We start from the raw sequence: 6,824 nt of genomic DNA, 5'->3' as shown, positions 1-6,824 counted from the left end.
TGAAATATGCCTTCCTGTGTTGTCATCACTATGCTTTGTGGGTTGAAACAAAATAAGAGACTGAACAAGTTAGCTTCATTTCCTTTTCTTAAATATAAAAGTGTCTAGTCCTTTCCTGGATGTTTTTATCTTGACCTCAGGGAGAAGAAATAGTCTTGGTAATTTCTGAGGAAATAAACCCCCAGTGGCTGAATTTGGTCAAACTGAGAAACAAACTGTCCCCTGGCCTAACCAGGGCCTCCCCGTTGCCTAACTTCAAGCCGTCCCCTCCCATATGGCAGTCTATGGGCATGAGGAAATCCCATAGGCTCTATCTTCAAAATACAGCCAGAATCCCTGGTCCATGGCACTATCTTCTTTTGCTTGGATCACTATTGCAGTTTGCTAACTGAGCTCTGATTCTATCCTTGTCTCTCTACAGTTCATTTCCAAAATGATGTCAGGAATGACCCCTGTAAAGTGTAGATTAGATCACATCACTGCTGTGCTCGAAATCCTGCAATGGTTCCACATTCCCTTCAGAGAAAAATTCAACATCCTTTAAACGCCCTTTGAGATCCTACATGAGTGCACCCCCAGCCCCCACTAACTCTGGGACATCATCCCCTAAACCCCTCCCCCTTGCTCACTCTCTTACAGTGACACAGGTCTTGCTGCTCCTCACACATGCCTTAGAGACCTTAGAGAAGCCTCTTTCCCCAGATATCCACTGGGTTCTCGCTCTACCTCCTTCAAATCTTTGCTCAAACCTTACCTTTTCAAGAGGGTTACCCTGACCACACAATTCAAAATTGCAATCCTCCTTTCTCCCCCCAGTTCTTGTTCTGCCTTCTAAAAGAATGAACTGCTTAAAGGTGAAAAAGAAAAAAAAAAAACTTTTTTAGTTGCCAGCTTCCGTATGGCAGTAACTTCCAGACGGTTTAAAATAGTATTCATCCACTCAACGAATACTAACCGAGGGCTTGCTTTGTGCCAGGCACTGAGTTAAGCAGGAATTCAGTCTTCAGTTCTACTTTGCTCAATTCAGTGAGCAATACGCTGGTGCTCTCCTAGAAGCAAGCCTTGGGGTTGGGTGGTGAATTGTGCAAGAGGGAGGGTGACAAACATTCTTTGCTTGGCCAAATTTTAGTCAGGCTTCTGAATCTTCTGTAGGCCCATCTGTGCACTTCCTCATAAAAAGTGGTTTTAGTGGGCCAGGCATGGTGGCTTATGCCTATAATCCCAGCACTTTGGGGGGGCCAAGGTGGGTGGATCACGAGGTCAGGAGATCGAAACCATCTTGGCTAACACGGTAAAACTCCATCTCTACTAAAAATAAAAAAAGTTAGCTGGCTGTGGTGGCGGGCACCTGTAGTCCCAGCTACTCAGGAGGCTGAGGCAGGAGAATGGCATGAACCCGGGAGGCAGAGCTTGCAGTGAGCTGAGATTGTGCCACTGCACTCCAGCCTGGGCGACAGAGCGAGACTCCGTCTCAAAAAAAAAAAAAAAAAAAGTGGTTTTAGTGAAGAACTCTGCTAAGTCAGTTTACTGAGAACCCCCCTATGACTAGGTTCCTCATCCTCTACCATCCCCCAGGTGCTGTCTGATGACCCTGGCCTGTCCTCAGCAAGAATCCCATTAGGTGAGTTTAGCCAGAATCCCCCTTACTCCTGATGTTTGCTCTTAGCAATTTTCCTTCCAGTGACTCCCACCCTGCTCCTTGGCTATACATTCCCACTGGGCCATGCTATATTGGGAGTTGAGCCCAATCTCTCTCCCCTACTGCCAGACCCCATTGCAGTGGTCCCTATACCTATCACGATGGTCCTGAATAAAGTCTTTCTTCCTGTGCTTTAACAACTATCTTTGAATAATTTTTTCTTTACCAAGCGCCAGCCAAGTGTAGTAAAAGCAGGAACCTTGGAACCAAGCCCTGAGTTCAAACCCTAGCTTCACCTCCTTCGATCTTAAAATAAGGGGACTGGATTAATCTCTAAGGTCACCTCTGGCTTTACTGTTTCATGATTTCACCCTCATTTCACCGAGAGCTCTAGCCCCTTGTTCAGTGTAAGTGCTCAGAGGTGAGTCAGGACAAACATGCAGAAGAGATGAGTGGAATAGAGAGGCATGTGTTAGAGATATTCGGGTGGTAAAATCAAAGGAAGGAGCCACCAAGGAAGCTCTCAGGTTTTTGGCTGGGGCAGCTAGGTGTGGGTAAGGGTATAGCTACTGTAGGAGTGCCAGGTATATGGGAAAAAATGAGCCCTGTAAAAAAAAAAAAAAAAATCATAGACCAAACTTGGCCAAGCACAATGGCTCACACCTGTAATCCCAACACTCTGGGATGCCAAAGTTGCAGAGGATCCCTTGAGCCCAGGAGTTAGAGACCAGCCTGGGCAACATAGCAAGACTTCCACCTCTACAAAACATTTAAAAATAAGCTAAGCATGGTGGCATGTGCCTGTAGTCCTAGCTACTCAGGAGGCTAAGGTGGAAGATCACTTGAGCCCAGGAGGTCCAGGTTGCAGTAAGCTCTTACAGCCACTGCACTCCAGCCTGGGCAACAGAGCAAGACTCTGTCTCTTAAAAAAAAAAAAAGAAAAACAAAAAGAAAAGACTGAACAATTTTGCACTTGAAAAAACAAAAGACAAAAACAATTTACAGTTCAGTTCAATTCAAAAGCAAAAACAATTCAAAAGATTTCCCAGAATAAAGGCAGGCCAGCAGCCTTTTGCCATGTTTACACTTGGGAAATTAGCTTTAGCCCTGCCGCCACCACATTTCCTGGGCAGGGCCCCCACAGGCGCTAGCATGGATATTTATGAAACAGCGACTTCTTTTTTCTTCCCCCTCTGTTCACTTACTATGACTTTTAGATTAGCCTGCAGATAGATTCAACACAGGAAACCCTGTAATTAATATAGTTTTCAAGTAGGAAACCAAAAGTGGGGAAGGCAGCCAGGGCAGGTGGCCAGCATTGGTGAGAGCAGTTCCCCGGGATTCCTAAGCTATAGAAAACCCTGAGTCTTCGAGGTCAGAGCCCAGATTCGGTCCCCTTCACAAGACCTCATTTGACCAAAGTCTGACTAACTCCCAGTTTTTTCCATTATTATTGTGGATTTACTCTGAAGGACTCTATAAAAATGAAAACCACTGTCAGTTTTTTATATTTGGGACATTAAGGGAGCATTTCTTCCATGTGCTTAGTACTTCAAAGCTTACAAAATGCTTTCACAGCCTGGATGATTTTTTATTTTCACCAAGGCAGGTATTATTGTTCTCAATCTATGTGTCTTGAAACAAGACTCTGAGGTGTTAACGGCTTTTAAAAGATCACATAGCTAGAAAGTGCCAAAACTATCCACTGGAAATTTGATAATATTCCAGGTAGGCAAAACAGTGGGAAATCGATATCTCATACACTTACAGTGACAGTGTAAATTGGCCTAGCATTTCACAAGGGCTCATTGCCAGTATTTACTAAATGCGGTTATCCTTTGACCTGCCAGTTCAACTTTAGGGTCTCTGTATTAGCCTGAGCTCCCCCTAGAAAGCAGAGCTCAAAATGAGAGCCTGCAGGCAGGAAGCCAGCATTGAGAAGTGAATGAGCGTGAGTCCAGGGCTGGGAAGAGTGAAAAAGCAACACAAGGCTACATTATCAAGCTGGTCACCATCGTGCATAACTAGGACTCGATCCTGCTAGAACCCTTTAAGGAACCATGGAGAGTGGGCCTGAAAAAAAGAAGACGCAGACATTTATTCACAGGCTCACACCCTACACTGGTGAAAGGTTACTCCATAGACTGTTAACTCTTCCGCTCTTCCATGTTTGACAGAGGAATCCCAAGAATGTATTCATGTATTAATTATATAGTTATTAATAAAAAGATTAGGGGAGAGCCTGGGCCTGGAAACTGGAGTTGGCACTGGAACACGGATCTCCAAAGTCAAGTCTAATTTTCAGAGTCTGGCAGATAGGGTTCTGTGGAACTGGAGTTATAAAGAATAGAATCCAGTTCCCTTGAAGGTAGAGAGAGAGGCATAGCAAGAGATAGGTAGGGTGTTTCACTTTTCTGCCACAAGCGACTCCATATTCCACAGCACACTGGGCACAGAACATCTGATATCCTGCCAGGCAGTGTTATCAATAGTCAAAAGGCATCAGAGATAAGGCCCACCATGCCCAGTCCCAAGGCCAAAGACAGACAATTTGTGGGGAAAAGAAAGAAAGATCAGACTGTTACTGTCTCTATATAGAAAGAAGTAGACATAAGAGACTCCATTTTGTTCTGTATTTGAGATGCTGTTAATCTGTGACCCTACCCCCAACCCTGTCCTTGCAAGAGACATGTGCTGTGGTGACTCAAGGTTTAAAGGATTTTGGGCTGTGCAGGGTGTGCTTTGTTAAACAAGTAACTGAAGGCAGCTTGCTGGTTAAAAGTCATCACCATTCTCTTAATCTCAAGTACCCAGGGACAGGTACACTGCCAAAGGTCGCAGGGACCTCTGCCTAGGAAAGCTAGGTATTGTCCAAGGTTTCTCCCCATGTGATAGTCTGAAATATGGCCTCGTGGGATGGGAAAAACCTGATCGTCCCCTAGCCTGACACCCGTGAAGGGTCTGTGCTGAGGAGGACCAGTACAAGAGGAAAGAAGGCCTCTTGGCGGTTGTTGGCAGTTGAGATAGAGAAAAGCATCTGTCTCCTGCCGGTCCCTGAGCAATGAAACATCTCGGTGTAAAACCCGATTGTATGTTCTGTTTACTGAGAAAGGAGAAAACCACCTTAGGGCGAAAGGTGGGACTTGCTAGCGCAATGCTGCTCTTTATGCACTAAAAAGGTTTATGAAGATGTTTGCATATGCACATCAAGGCACAGCACTTTTCCTTAAACTTATTTATGTCACAGAGATCTTTATTCATATGTCTTACTGCTGACCTTCTCCCTACGATGATCCTATTATCCTGCCACTTCCCTTTTTTATAAGATGGTAAAGAGAATTATCAATAAATACTAAGGGAACTCAGAGACCGGTGCTGGTGTGGGTCCTCTGTATGCTGAGCGCCGGTCCCCTGGGCCTACTTTTTCTATCTCTATACTTTGTCTCTGTGTCTCATTTCTTTTCTCAAGTCTCTCATTCCACCTAATGAGAAACGCCCACAGGTGGGGAGGGGCAGGCCACCCCTTCAAAATTAAGTGATTATCAAAAAGCAGTACTTTTCCAATTTAGTAAGCATGAGATTCACCTGGGAGCTTGTTAGAAATTTAGATTTCTGGACCCCACCCCAGAAATTCCAATTTGGGTCTTGGGCAGAGCCCTGAATCTACATTTATAAATCCCTCAAGTAATTCTCATGTAGGTGATCCAGGACCACACTTGAGAAACACTGCTCTAGGACCTAGACTCTGAGCCTTCGAGGACGGAAAGTATCTCATTTATCGCTAGTTCCCTCCCCAGTACTGGGCATGTAGCAGGGACAAGATAATTGGCCACTGACTTATTCAAAAATCAGTGCTCTAAAAAGTGTCTGTTTTATGTGGATTCAGCTCAAGTCTGCAACCTTTCTGTACCTGCAGCCTCTTGGACTTCATTTTAACAGCATAGTCCAGAAAAGGGAATTTAAACTCAGTAGAGACTAGTTTATAAGCCAGAAAGCCAACAAATTCATTAACCTAAAGAAGTAACGGTAAGTCAGTTGGCTAGTAATATATTTTCTCCTAGGAGCAGACGCTACCTATGAAACTAAATTAGTACCAGGCTATTGCTTGGTGAACAGGTAATGACTTTTAGGCTTAATTGGTAAAGCGCGACATAAATTGTGAGATTAGCACTGCATAAGTCGAAAAGGTCTATATGAATGTAAGGTATTATTTGTTTGGGTGAGGGAGAAGGGACAAGATAGAGGAAGGTGAACAAGATGGAGTAGTCCCTGTTGTTTCCGGGTTCTTCACCACAGATTTTCCCGTGCCCGGGAAAAATTCCCACGCCCGGGAAAAGAACCAAATCAACTGAGCATGAGCAGAGTGACGTCAAGCTGGGGACACCGAAATTCAAGAAACCACTCCTACACACGCGCCCCAAACTCCTCCCCTTCCAGCTCCCAGGCATAAAAGTCCGCCGCCGGTAAGCGCGGTGTGACTTCTTCGGCCCCTGCATTTGTGGACCGGAGAACATCATCCGAGAGCGCCAGCGCGACTTCCCTGGCCCCCCACACCTGAGGACCAGAGAACCTCGCCCGAGAGTGTGTGCATATTTGCAATAAAAGACTGCCACTTTCTTACGTAGTTTGGCCTCATGTTTAATTACTTAGCTCTCCTAAATTAAGTTACATTAAATTAAATTAAAACATTATTAACATCACTATATTAGAAAATATACTGCAGAGAGTATACATAGGGGTTATGCCTGGAAGCACTAGAATCAGACAGAAAAGGGTTTTACCTCTATGAAACCTTACAGATGAGTCACTGCACTTCCCTGTGCCTCAGTTTCCTGCTCTGTAAAATAGAAATAATGATAGCCACAAGCCTTTTGGAGTTGTTGTAAGAATTAGACAATGTATGTAAAGTTTTGACACAGTGTGCTGCATTTAATAAGTGCTCAATAAATGTTTGCTAATAGTATTCAGTTCCCTTTCTCCTAAATCACCAACTCTAACGTCAGACAGGTAAATAATACAACACTACTACAATTATAAAAACGCAGACCTGGTAGCAGGCAACAGAGGCTCCAGTTTCTGCTAGGCAATTCTAGGTGGTCATTTTACATACTGTGGAGTCCCAATGAGAGAAAGGGAGTCAGGCTAGTAGGACCAAGGGAAAGCAAAAAGAGCAGATGCGCTCTAA

Source organism: Papio anubis, chromosome 5 (genome assembly GCF_008728515.1).
Source record: "Papio anubis isolate 15944 chromosome 5, Panubis1.0, whole genome shotgun sequence".
In the NCBI taxonomy this organism is placed as follows: domain Eukaryota; kingdom Metazoa; phylum Chordata; class Mammalia; order Primates; family Cercopithecidae; genus Papio; species Papio anubis.
This window is presented reverse-complemented; position numbering follows the sequence as displayed.